The sequence below is a fragment of the Neophocaena asiaeorientalis genome, unplaced genomic scaffold (assembly GCF_003031525.2).
Source record: "Neophocaena asiaeorientalis asiaeorientalis breed wild unplaced genomic scaffold, Neophocaena_asiaeorientalis_V1.1 scaffold404, whole genome shotgun sequence".
Lineage (NCBI taxonomy): Eukaryota > Metazoa > Chordata > Mammalia > Artiodactyla > Phocoenidae > Neophocaena > Neophocaena asiaeorientalis.
The window spans coordinates 2,311,108-2,325,638 of NW_020172589.1; the positions used below are offsets into that span (position 1 = coordinate 2,311,108).

At 40.2% G+C, this 14,531-nt stretch overlaps 1 pseudogene; it reads right to left on the reverse strand.

The window, feature by feature from the left end:
• Positions 1-1,305: 1,305 nt before the first annotated feature.
• On the reverse strand, positions 1,306-1,740 carry LOC112395195 (ferritin light chain pseudogene; annotated as a pseudogene).
• Positions 1,741-14,531: the final 12,791 nt, after the last annotated feature.

Here is a 14,531-nt window from a genome sequence, read left to right on the forward strand (position 1 = left end):
GTTGCACGTAACCAGATTACAGCAAAAGGTATCACGTAGCATTTGGCAAACTTCAGTAATTCTTACACTAATGTCATGTTTTTGCCATATCTCTACAATATCCATACTATTTGCCTAGAATTTTCTTTACATTGGTTCACTTTTTGTTTACATTGATTTGTTTTGAGGAAATATTAAATCACAGCCCTTAATGAGATACGGTCTTTGGGAACTACTAATCTATTCCATCACTCTCCTTTTCCATGTCAGGAGACTGAGGCCTGGAGAAGGGCAGGAACTTCCCTACAGTCTTTTACCACGTACGTGTCAATGGCTTATCAATGGAGATGATTCAGATTTCCTACTTCTTAGCCTGCATCCTCTAGAGTATTCCATGTTGCCTCACGTGAGTTTCATTCCGGACAGGTCCTGTTTTAGTTTGGTTGACACATTTGTAAGGGACTGACAGAATAATCCATACTTTTTTGATAACTTACAAAGCTAACTAAGGAACACACTGGTGGTAGTTGTTCCTAACATAAAACAATGCCCTATTCCAAAGGAGTAATTTATGTTTCATGACTGACCAGTGACTTCCTTTCTTATCTCTTAAGATCCACTCCAGTAGCTTCTACCTACTTTACCAACAAGTAAAAACAAAAAAGTTAATTAGAACAGATTTCATTATTGCAATAACAATATTGTAATGGAAAAGCTGCTGCTTCTTTATAAATAATTTTGTTGAGATTAATTCACATTTCATATAATGAAATATACTATTCAATGTTTTTAGTTTAGTCACAGGGTTGTGCAACCATCACCACAATATAATTATAAAACAATTTTTCCCCCTAAAAGAAATCAGTATCCATTATCAGACAATCCCCATCACCCCTCCTTCCCCATCCCCAGTAATCACTAATCTACCTAACCTACTTTCTGTCTCTATGGATTTGCCTATCCTGGACTTTTCATATAAATGGAATCATATAATATATGGTCTTTTGCGATTGTCTTCTTTCACTTAGCATAATGTTTTCAAGGTTAATCATGTTGCATGTATCAGTACTCCATTTCTTTTTTTTTTTTTTTTTCTGCAAAAAACTTTATTGTTTCCATTTGGTCCATGTCTTGGGAGAGGGCCCCAGGGTGGTTAAAAAGCTGCCTGGTGGCTGGAGAGAGAGAGGCTTTGGGCAGAAGCCCTGACACCAGAGGGGCTCCTCAAAGGCTGTGGGCTTCAGGGGTTCCTAGTGGTGCTTGAGGTGAGCCTTTGGAACAGATACTCGCCCAGCCCAGCCTGGGGACCAGCCAGCCTGCAGAGGTTGGTCAGGTGGTTGCCATCTTCTTGATGAGTTTCACCTGCTCCTCCAGGAAGCGGCTCTCCCGGAAGTCACAGAGCTGGGGGTCTGCCCGGGCAGAGTGCAGGGCATGTAGATCCAAAAGGCTTTTCTCCTTGAGAATGGCGGCTTCCCTAGCATCCTGGGTTTTGCCCCACTCATCTTGAGATGGTTTCTGCACGTCCTGGAATAGGGCACTGCCGTGGCTCTGGGTTTGCATTTTCAAAAGACGTTGGGTGCCCCCATGCTTCTCCTCAGCCATTTCAAGGAAGATGTGGCCCACGCCCTCCAAAGCCACATCGTCGTGGTCAAAATCGAAGCCCAGAGAGAGGGAGGTGTAGGAGGCCCGCAGATGCATGTTGACCAGGAGATTGATGGCGGCCCCCACCTGGGTGGAATAACTCTGACGAACCTGGGAGCTCATGCTTAATTGGTAAAAAGGAGCTAAGCTCAAAAAATGGCGCTGGCTGGGCCTGGAGGCCGAGGATAGCTGAGTGGCTGATTCCGAAGGTTGCGACTGGAAAAAAGGTTGGAGGGTAGTTGGAGGGGGGAGCAAGGGGCAACCCTGGGTCTATTCCGTCCAAACACTGTTGAAGCAAGAGACAAACCTGCGGGGACTGCCCAGAGCAGATCCATTTTTTTTTTATATAGATGAATAATATTCCATTGTATGAATGTATACTCATTAGTTCATGGACATTTAGGTTTCCCACTTCATGGTTATTATGAATAACACTGCTAGAAATATTCAGGTAAAAGTTTTTGTGTGGATGTATGTTTTTCTATCTCCTAGGTGTGGAATCACTGAGTTACGTGGTAATTCTATGTAAATCTGCTGTTTTGCCTTCCCCAAATCCTTGACTCTTCCTTTTCGTAACAGTCCTTCCCACCTCCCATCTTGCTGTATAATTTCTCCCACTTTGGCTACTGCCAATCAATTCATCAGGATTGAGCCACCTCCCTCTGCCAAGAGGTGAGCGTGTGATCCACGTCCTGTCAATCAGACGCCCTTTCCCTGGAATTTGATTCTTTGGCAGAGGGACAGTGAGGCTGAAAGGAGTAGGAACTCGCTCATCACTGTCTGTTCACTTTCTACTATCTATATCTCAGAGCTGTTCTTATTCTTCAACTTTTTCTTCAAGTACTGAGTTATACCGAATCCTTCCAATAAAGTCCCGCATCTTTTTTTCCTTAAGCAGGTCAAAGGTAGCTTTGTTGCTTGCATCCACCTTTAGCCACATCTTCGGATAAATAAAAATACATTCCTATTTCTTACTCTAAACTAGTCTTTCTGTTCATGCTGTAAGTTAGTCAACTCAAATCTTCCCCCCTCACCCCAGTCCACTGTCCAAAAGGGAAAGGAAAAACACTCTCCATTATATGCCCTAATCCCCCAAATGAGGAATTCAAACAAGTCCCTGGACTCACCCTGTGTCCCAAAGACAAAGATGCTTATGCCAGCGCTACTGACAATGGTTTCTTCTTTCTTGGTCAAGTTATATTCTGAGGCTTTCACAGCAGCCTGGTCCCTGCTCTTTCATGTATATAAGGAGGATGCAGTCAAAACAAATTAAAAGCTTGGATGCCTTCATCCTGTATTAAACCACAGACCCACAGGAGGGTCCGGAACTCTTCTTTCCTTCTGTGAAAGACAAAAATGCACAGGACAATGAAAGAGATGATTTTATTTAGGGTATTGCAATATGGAAAACGTTCATTAATGAGGAGCATCTCAAAGGAAAGGACAGAGACCTGTGGTTTATAGAGGGAAGTAGACAAGGAATCATGAGGCAGAGTGGAGGAGGGTCTTAAATGAGTCACATGGGAAGGGTCCTTGGTGGTTAGCTCTCCCCTGAAACAGTAAAGCTTGAGGAACAATTAGATGAAGTTCAATGTTGTCCTTTCCTTCCCCCCTTCCTTCCATCCCCTTCCTTCCATCCTTCTTTCTTTCCTTCCTTCCTTCCCTCCTTCCTTCCCTCCATCCTTCCATCCCCCTTCCCCTCTCTCTTCCTTCCTCCCTCTCCTCCCTCCTTCCTTCCTTCCTTGCTTCCTTCCCTCCATCCTTCCCTCCCCCCTTCCTCCCTCCCTCCTTCCTTCCTTCCCCTCTTCCTCCTATCCCTCTTTCCTTCCTTTTCTCCCTCCCTTCTTCCATCCTTCCCTCCTTCCTTCCTTGCTTCCTTCCCTCCATCCTTCCATCCCCCCTTCTTCTTTCTTTCCTTTCCCCCTTCCTTCCTTCCCCCTTCCTTCCATCCTTCTTTCCTTCCTTCCTTCCGTCCCTCCATCCCCCTTCCCCTCTCTCTTCCTTCCTCCCTCTCCTCCCTCCTTCCTTCCTTCCCTCCATCCTTCCATCCCCCCTTCCCCTCTCTCTTCCTTCCTCCCTCTCCTCCCTCCTTCCTTCCTTCTTTCTCTCCTTCCTTCCATCCCCCCTTCCACCCTCCCTCCTTTCCTTCCTTCTTTCTTCCTTCCATATTGTTTTTCATTCAGGAAGTGAAATGCCCACGGTCACGAGACCCCTCCACAAGACCACCAGAGACAAGAGTCAAAGCCAAACGGCAAGGGTCATTTATTGCAGGTTCGAACCTGGACCTCCGCGCACTCGTTGCCGGTGACGCTAAGAGGTCCCGATGGAGTTTAGTACAGCTCTTTTATAGACAGGTACAAACAAGCTCGCGACCTTCAGGGGTGGGGGGTACTGATTGGCTAACTTTTAAACAAAGACATTAGTCACTGATTGGTTAACTTTTAAACAAAGACACTAGTCACCGTCTGATTGGTTGGATGGTTGCAAAAGGGGGTTCAGCAAGCATAGTTACAGAAGCGAGAGCGGCTGGTTAAGTTTCGGTTTCCTGAGGCTTTGTTTTTCAATTAGGAATACTTAAGATGGGGCCATAGTTACAAGCAGTACAAACAGGAAGATCGATGCATTCCTAGCAGCACTACGGCCTAATGGCAGGGCATCAATTCAGTCCTATTTCTACCAAAGTAGAACATAGCCCTTCAGAAGTATATACATATTGAATATCTACTCTTATGCTGCGGCTAGGGCTCTGGGCTGAAGGTAGAGTATCCTGCTGTCAGGTCCTTGTGAAAGGAAACAGAGCTTAGTAGGTGTCTTGACCTGCATAGGCTGAGGGAGCATGGGTTTTGAGGCACACTCTTTCTTATCGTTCCCCTTCCCATGTCACCTCTCCTCTCTTGGTTTCTGTGTCTTGGATCAAGATACCCCTTTGTCTGGATAGCACGTCTACATTTTTGTACTAACTCCCAAGTCAATCTAAATACCAAGGAATTTTTCTAGATTTCAAATGAAGTCCATGAGATAGCTTTAATGACTCCTACCAAGCACCATGGAATTCTTTAACAGAGATGATCTACTTTTTCTTAGTTTTATGTAAAGTGGTATCTAAAAGCAGCTTCAGGATAGCCTCCAGTCCCCTCCTCCAACTAGATTGCCTCTCCTAAATGCCTCACATAGAAATTCTAATAGGTTCTCAGAGCTGAATGAATCTCTCCTTCCCTTATTTATATTCTTTAACAATCTGCCTTATTGAAATCATTTATGAATGTCTGCTCTGGTAGTTTGTAAGTCATTTTTTATTCATATGTCTATCTTCTAAAATGCCTTTGACACCTATCAGTTGTAAATCTTCCTGGGTTTGAGGAACAAGTGTGAAATGTTCTTATTATAGGAAAAACAAAAACAAAAAACAACTGTACTTAAGTGGAAAACTATACATTGTCTATAGCATATCCTTCTAGTGTTATCTTATTCTGATTCCATGGGAGTTACTATTTTGTAAGCTGTAAATAACTGATAGCAAAGTAAAATAAGTCTTGTCTATAAACATGCAAATTCTATCCGGTGGAGGAAGTCTAGCTGACTTCCACCTCCCATTGTGGAAGAGTCCTCTTTCGCCTCTATATCACATTCATTTCAATATTCCTGATCTATAAATGTGTCTTTTTTTAGTGGCGCTTTTAACACATACCTAGTTTTCTCATTAACGAGTTAATAAAATCTTTGATACATGTTCATGTTTATATCTATATGAGAGTCATAATTTAACCTTTTTTTGAAAATTATACTTTACCAAGATTGAATTTCATTAAATTGCTCAGATCATCAGGGTTCACTGAGGAAATGGGTTCAGGGGAAGTAAAGTGTAGTAGTGAAGAATACAGGACTTGCAGTTAGACTCCCTGTGTTTAAGATCTACCCAGATCTACCACTTTTTTTTTTTTCCTAAGCTCTCTGACCTTAGGCACGCTACTTAGCCTCTCAGTGCCTCCACAGAGATAACAGAACATATTTTATAGGATTATTGTAAGGACTACACGAGCTCCTCAAACAATGTGTGGCATATAGTAAGGGCTCGATACATACCAGCTATTGATATTATTATTTAATAAGGAAACATGTAAGTAAATTCTGGGTCCCAGTAAATCTTAGCAGGTTAAAGACAGAAAGCAGAATTTTTCCAGTCACATATCTCAAGTATTCACAGTCACAGTTCCATGTATAGGAGGACAAGTTGAGGTGACAGAAAGAGGTAGAATCAAACTCAAATCAAACTTTGAGCTATTATTCTGCAATCTTGTCCCCCTTTGCAAATAAAGCATTAAAATGTTAGCCCTGGGATTTTCAAAACAAAGCCTCTTAGTTGACAGACAATGGGCCCTTCCTGTTTCTCTCTTTTAGACCAGCTCCCACACCCTCCCTCTCCCAGGACTCCTTACAAATCTCTCCTCTGACTCAAAATAGAAAATGGGCAGAGGCACAATTATCAGGGTTATTTTGGTCTCAGGAGACCCATTTTCAAGGTACCAATTTAGAATCCCTTTCTAGCCAATTCCTGCTAATGTATTTTCTGAGACATTTTTGGGTCCTCCATGACCTTACATTTTACTGTCTCTTTTTGGTTAGCTGATAAAAAAGCTCCTTCATAAGTATCTCTGATTGGGTGTCAGGAAGACAAAGACAAAAAGAAGATAAAGAACCCAGAAACAGTAGGGTAGGGAAGGGAAGTGTCAGACTGAACTGGAAAGCCAGCTTAGGAAAAGCAGCCTTTATCTGCACACACAGGGCAATTTGTGAACTATGCTCACGAGGAAGAAATTATATCTCAGGGAACCAAACACAGTGCTTGCGTTGGTTTTTTTTTTAGGAGGAAAGTTTTGTTTGTTTGTTTTTTGATTTCAGAACAAATTTTTTAAAAGTTTTTGATACATAGTTTTGGTTTGAATTGTCTCATTTGGTTGAATTGTCTCGTTTGGTTGAATTTAATTTGGTTTGAATTGTCTTGTTTTCTGCTATGTGCTCATCTGCATTGGTAAAAGATGAAAGCCACGTCTATTTTTTTCTTAAAGTGTCAGGTTTCTTAATTATGAATTCATGAACCTTTAAGAGGTCAAGATAGGTGAATATTTGAAGTATGTATATTTTAATAAATTCTTCTGGGGGCCTTACTTTTATTAGCTACTTAAAAGGGCTGAAGATTAACCCAAATTTAAGTCTCACTGCTTTAGACGATTTTAAAAGAATAGAATCATTTTATCATTTCTTCCAGTCAGTAGGCAATAAGGGCATGCACGTGAAGAAGAGATTTTTTTTTGCATCATAATTACATTTATTGTTGTACAAAACTGTATCACCATAAGTTAGTGTCCATTAAGTATTATAAATTGCTATTTTTATTAACATCTTCATTGGAGTATAATTGCTTTACAATGGTGTGTTAGTTTCTGCTGTATAACAAAGTGAATCAGCTACACATATACATATATCCCCATATCTCCTCCCTCTTGCATCTCCTTCCAAAGAAGAGGTTTTGACTCAGCCTTTGTTCCATCTCCTCTAAGGCCAGAACTTGGTGTGAGTGTAATTCAGGGAGGGAGAGAGTGACTGCAAGAAGCCACAGAGCGTGTGATCACTGCAATTTCACAGACTAACAAGAGACCACTTTTCAAAATTCTTGTTTATTCAGTGCCACAAAAAAATAAAGCGAAATGGGTTCATCTTTCCTCTGGAGAAGTAAGCCTGCAAGGTCAACTGGTTAAGTGATGTGGACCAATTTCATTCCAGTGTTAGATAATGTTCTGATTATTTAGAATGTTTGGAGGGGTTTGTTCTCTGATGAGACTGAAAAATCACCACATTAAGGCTATCAATGATTCATCGCAAAGGTCCGGGGGTGGGGGGAACTACTCCCTGCTCTCAGTACAGCATAAAGGGTTGAATTCATTCTCCCAGCTTTCAACCTGCTTCTGAAATGTTCTGAACTGGATAAAGCAGAGGGGCACGGGGGAGGGGGGAGTCCATCGATTGTTCAGCATGCTTCCTTAGTAGGCAGCACGGCCATATTTAAAAACTTTTTAATCATGTATTTAGCAAGACTTAAAAAAGGGTTTTTGCTTTTGACCAACGAATTTCATATTTAGGAATTGTTTACCTCTGAACAAGTCCATAGCATCTCTGGAAGTAGACCCTGACCATCATTAGTTTTAAAAAAAAGTTCTCCAAGTGATTCTAATGTGAAGCCAACTGAGAATCATCAGTTAGAGTCAGAAAAATCTGGATTTTTTAACACCATTTTACGATAAATCACTTCAGACTCAAAGCCTGTTTGCTTATCTGTAAAGTAGGGACATGCAACAAATATTATACTAGACTTCCATGAATATGGAAAAAGGAAAAACAGAAGGGCACACTCTTAGGATTAAATATTAATCCTTTTCCATCCTACAATAGACACTCTCCCCCACAAAGAGTTATAAAAATGACAAATGCCTCATTACCATATTCAAATGTAATGAATTTAAAATAACTGGGTTTTTAAAGGTGATTAATTCTGACCAAGCACTTTTTCCCCCTTTGCTGAGTGAATAATAATAACTAATTTACAGTAAGCAGGTGATTCACATTCTACTCACACTCGAGGGATTTCCTGGCTAGAACCGGTGTGGAAGATCAAGCTACCTTGGCTGGCTGCCTATTCATCCATGGGATTATTCTTTACGACAGACCCAGCCACAGCAAGAGGAATTTATGCCCAGCTGAGACAATTGTCCTTATCACCATGCATCTTCTGGGAACATTCCCCAACCTCTGCCACCTGTCCTTTGCCTCCTTTTGTAATAATACCAGCAACTATTTTTGAGTGACTTCTCTGTGCCAGTCAATTTGTGCTAATTATTTTACATAGAGTATTGCATTTAACCCTCACAACAGCTTTGTGAATGAAGTACATTATCTCCATTTCACAGACGAGGAAATAGGCTTAGAGAGGTTAAAAACCTGCCCATGGGCACAGAGCTAATATTTAACACCTGGATTTGAATTCAAGTCTCTCTGGCTCTTAACCACTGCACTAAATTCCTTCTTGGCCTTCCCAGATTCTGCCCTTTGTTCTAGCTCAAATCAGAGAACAAATAAGGTCTCCATCTCAGAACACTGCTACTTTGTGTTTTTATTACGCTAATAACTAACATTTTTGAGGGCTTAGCAGGCACGTATACCCTGTATTCCTTATTCTTTCCTTTGAGCCACCTCTTTTAGATTATCTACATGTATTTTTAAATTTTTAAACTAATGGATTTTTTTACACATTGACAATTAGGTATATGTTCTTACATACATGTATCATGTCTACTCACTTTAGTTCTCACTCTTTGCTCCTCCCCCTCTGCTCATAGGAAACTATTTACAGCTCCAAATACCAGCCACACTATCTCTTGCTTCTGGGCTTTTGCATACAGTCTTCTTCTGAGAGGTGTTCCTTCAAGTTCATTTTCCTTCTCCTTACTCATTCTTTAGAACTCGGTTTCCCACACCTTCCAAAGATGGCTTTACGTCACCCACATCTGAGCTGATCTATTTGGTAGCGCTTATGCCGTGTTTACATATTGTTTATTCAAAATTTGTCTCCCCCATGATGTTGGAAGCCCCTATACCACAATGACGGATGCATCAGCTGTTCGTAGCAAAGTGCCCACATATGGTAGACCTTTGGGGAAAAAATTTGTTTTTTTAGAAGTTACATTTTTATTTTTATTTATTTTTATTTAGAAACATGTACTTTTTAAAACACATTCAGTAATATCAATAAATATGGGGATGCACAGGCCAGCTGCCCACGGATGTGTTGTTTGGCCTGTACACTGTTTTACAAAATACAGAATTAGCTGCCAACATTAAAAATATATATAATAATTCAAATTTTCACAGATTTCTCTTCAATGTTCTAGTTTTCTCAACTCCTCCCTCATCATTTTTCTTCCTACTGAAGACCAAACATACCAAGTACTTTTCTATGGTGTTGCTTGGTTGTTATTTTTGTTGTTGTTTTTTCACACACACACACACACACACACACACACACACACTGTATTTTATTTTTACAAGAGGTAATAAACTGACACCAAGCATTGTAAATGGATGACCACAACAAAAGCAAAAATGATTGCAATTACCAAACACGAAACACAAACATTCAGTCCAGTAATCCTCCACTGTAACAGCTCCTTTACTTTGCAGTGATAATTAATTTGTATATTTTTTGCCTCTGAGTCCTTGTGGGATTTTTTTTTTATTCAAACAGAAAGTCAAAAAAATTATAATCATCCTTATCAGTTCACTCAGTCCCACGTAATAAATTTTTTTTATCTTGATCTTTTGTTAGCACTTTTATGAATTCATCCGTTTTCCATTAGAGGTCTGAAAATGCGTATTCATTCAGTTCAGCAGTATAGTCAGTTACCAGAAACCTGTACTTGTCAGAGTCTTTTCCATGAATTCCTTGAAGATGAAAGCCTTTTATAGGAACACTTTTGCAAAAGCATCAGCGTATACCCAGAACTGTCTGTAAATGACAAAAGATTTAAAAATGACCACGGTTAAAGATTTGATGAAAGTTCATAATAATGCAATTGACAAGGAAATTTAGTTATTTCTGAGATATACATTTTAAAGTAATAACTACAATTATGACTTATTATACCAGACTATATAAGATTTTTAGAAATTTCATGTAATGTCTGAAACATTTATATTAACATATTTCCATAAAAATAACCCAAAGAGAGTTTAGTATTAGTTGTTGTTTTTTGTTTGTTCGTTTGTTTTCTATACTGCAGGTTCTTATTAGTCATCAATTTTATACACATCAGTGTATACATGTCACTCCCTATCGCCCAATTCAGCACACCACCATCCCCACCGCACCACAGTTTTTCCCCCTTGGTGTCCATACGTTTGTTCTCTACAACTGTGTCTCAACTTCTGCCTTGCAAACTGGTCCATCTGTACCATTTTTCTAGGTTCCACATACATGCGTTAATATATGATATTTGCTTTCAACTTTCTGACTTACTTCACTCTGTATTACAGTCTCTAGATCCATCCACGTCTCAACAAATGACTCAATTTCGTTCCTTTTTATGGCTGAGTAATATTCCATTGTATATGGTACCACATCTTCTTTATCCATTCGTCTAAGAGCCACCCCCCACCTCTGCAGGACACCCTCCAACACTAGCAGGTAGGTCTGGTTCAGTCTCCCCCGGCGTCACTGCTCCTTCCCCTGGGTCCTGATGCCCTCCAAGAGTGGAGTCTCTGTTTCCCCCAGTCCTTTTGAAGTCCTGCAATCAATTCCCACTAGGATTCAAAGTCTGATTCTCTAGGAATTCCTCCTTCCGTTGCCGAACCCCCAGGTTGGGAAGCCTGACATGGGGCTCAGAACCTTCACTCCAGTGGGTGGACTTCTATGGTATAAGTGTTCTCCAGTCTGTGAGTCACCCACCCACCAGTTACGGGATTTGATTTTACTGTGATTGCGCCCCTCCTACCATCTCACTGTGGCTTCTCCTTTGTCTTTGGATGTGGGGTTATCTTTTTGGTGAGTTCCAGTGTCTTCCTTTCGATGATTGTCCAGCAGCTAGTTGTGATTCTGGTGTTCTCATAAGAGGGAGTGAGAGCACATCCTTTACTCCGCCATCTTTGTTCCTCCCTCGTAAAAATTGTTTAAATAAGGGAATTCATTCCAATTTCTGTAATCCACACTAAACCACCTAGGTGGCACCACATGCCATATTTCAAATCCTTGCCTTGCCAGCCTTGGTGAGGTGGAACCAAAAGCTATTTATAACAGGACTGTATAGAACTATTTTACTTGATCAGTGACTTTCTCTTTTCTTTTTCAGTTATTAACTTTTCCTGGGCCATTCTCAAACTTCACGTTTTGACAGACATAGAAAGATTAGCTAAAATCAGTCTGGTGCAGACTTAGAAACAGGACTAGGGAGCAATTAGATTAATTAAATTGCTAATCTCAGTCCAGGTTTTTTTTGTCCTTCTTGACACCTGGAACACAATTTCAACCCTTTGGTATTAATGTTAAAATTTAAAGCAGAGTGTTTTGGCTTAAAAAAAAAAAAAAAAGCCGAAACAGGATGGTATGCTGTAAGGTGCAAGATCTTTTTCCTGACTCTGAAACTATAAATCCTTGCCTCCACATAGAAGGTGAAAGCACTCTTTTCAAAGAAAAATAAATCTAGAACCAGTCAGGGCATTCTAGTATAATTAGGAAAAATCCCAAGTTGTATGATTTGCAATCAATGTGAACTATTGCTATTTAATACAGGGGATCCTGAGAGTTCTGAGGATTTGCTTGAATGATCCATCAGTTCCCAAACTGCCTTTAGGTGTGTGAACTGCCTTTGACAGGACCTATGGGGTGTGGTGCTGAAAGAACAGTTCCTAGGGAAGCTTTTTCACCTACACCAGCACAGGGAAGGAAGACCTGGGAATCTTCTCCAAGTTAGGAAGCATCAGCAACAGGAAACAAAAATAGTTTCAGTAGAGACAGTATCCAATTAGAGATAACAGAGGACAGTATTTCTCAGAATGTGCCCTGATTGAGAATCACCTGCAGCAGAAATAACTGGGAGATGCATGCAAATTTCTTGAACGTATTGAGACTTGCTTATCTATTGTCAAACTGCCTTTTAAAAATGGTGTACCTACAAACATTCCCAGAAGTGATGAGAACATATTTTGCTATATATTTACCAGCCTGAACCCACTATAGATCAATGGTTAGCAAAGTCTTGCTGTGAAGGGCCAGATAACAAATATTTTCAGTTTTGTGAACTGTGCAGTCTCCGTTGCAATTTTTCAACTCTGTAGTTGCAGTGTGAAAGTAGCCGTAGGCTACAGGTAAACAAATGAGTGTGACTGTTTTCCAATAAAAGTTTATCTGTAGACATGGAAAATTCAGTCATATAATTTTCGCATGTCATAAAATATTTTAGGATTTTTTTGCTGCTTATTTTTTTATTGAGATAAAAAATCACATAACATAAAATCAGTCACCATTTTAAAGTGTATAACTCAGTGGTTTTTAGTATATTCACAATGGTGTGCAACCATTACCATTCTGTAATCCCTTTTTTTTTAAAAAAATTGATGTATAATTGACATACAACATTATATTTGTTTCAGGTGCACAACATTTGATGTTTGTGTGCCTTGAAAAACGACCACCACAATAAGTCTGGTTACTAATATCCATCACCATATATAGTAAGAATTATTTTCTTTTTTTCTTGTGTTGAGGACTTTTAAGATGAACTCTTAGTTTTTTTCATGCTATTTAAAAATGTTGGGGGACTTCCCTGGTGGTCCAGTGGGTAAGGCTCCACGCTCCCAGTGCAGGGGGCCCGGGTTCGATCCCTGGTCAGGGAACTAGATCCCACATGCCACAACTAAAAGATCCCACATGCCTCAACTGAAGATCCCACATGCTGCGACAAAGATCCAGCACACGACAATGAAGTTCCCGTGTGCCGCAATGAAGATCCAGCGCAGCCAAATAAATAAATACGTAAGTATTTAAAAAAAAAATAAAGGGCATGGAAGAGCCCATGCTCTTAAAAAAAAATGTAGAAAACATTCTTAGTTTGTGTGCCACAGCAAAAAAGGCATTGAGATTGGATTTGGTCTGTAGGCTGTAGGCTGTCGTTTGCTGACTGCCAGGATAGACGCCACAAGTCAGCTGTAGTAGTAATTACAGAAATTACTTTTGAATTTGCACTTAACTTTTGCAACATGTATAAAAGGTAAAACTGCTGAATCTTCCCCTGTGTACTTCCATCATTCCCTTTTAAAGATATAGGAAGAGAAGAAACTTTTATTTCAATTCAATGGAAAAAGTCCTGCAAAGGTGTCTCCTGAGGAGGAGCTGCCTGGCTTAGCCACATGGCCATAAATTAAGTCCTCAAGTCTCCGATTTTAGACCACTTCTGAACCTCGTCATGAGAACTTCTGAGGCCACCTAGAGTTGAAGTGAGCTGCTGAGGCTGCAGTAGAACCAGCTGATGAAGGCTGCATAGGCAAGAGTCTGCCACTGATCTGACTCACAAGATTTGGCTTCTCTGGCTTAAATATTTGGGACGGGGCTCTTACACAACTAATAACTCATCAAGATTTTGCCTAAGAATTTCTCCCTAAATTCCATATAAATTTCCACATTATATTACCAATCTTCTTGGATCTGTAGAGCAACTTTGCAAAATAGATGTCTGTTAGGTTTACTGTTCCCTTGTGTAAACATTCAGAGAACTGAAGTGGCCTGCCTGAGAGCCCTCTACTAGTAATTGATGCTGCCTGAAATAGAATCCAGATCCCCTAATTGGTCTTCCCACTGCTTCACAAGGACTCTCAAAAAAATCCCACTCAACAAAAAGACAAAGCATTTTCTTTAATTCAATATATTTTATTGCATATCACTGGGCACTGTACAATAGTTTTGTGCATTTGTGCTGGACCGTGAATATTATATAGTAAGATTCTTTTATTAAAATATAATTTTGAATCATCTGATCATATCCATATCCATATAACCATACTCAAATATTATAAATGTAGATATTTTGATACTTAGTGTAGTCTTAAGCACTAAATGCTAAGCAGAGGAACGAATTGTATAGACATATAAGACATGGCTGGGCTGACCTACTTTTCTTTCTTTCTATTTTTTTAAAATATTTATTTATTTAGTTGCCTGTGCCAGGTCTTAGTTGCGGCACGCGGGACCTTCGTTGTGCCATGTGGGCTCTTTTTAGCTGCATAATGCCTGCAGGATCTAATTCCCTGACCAGGGAATCGAACCCAGGCCCGCTGCATTGGGAGCACGAAGTCTTAACCACTGGACCACCAGG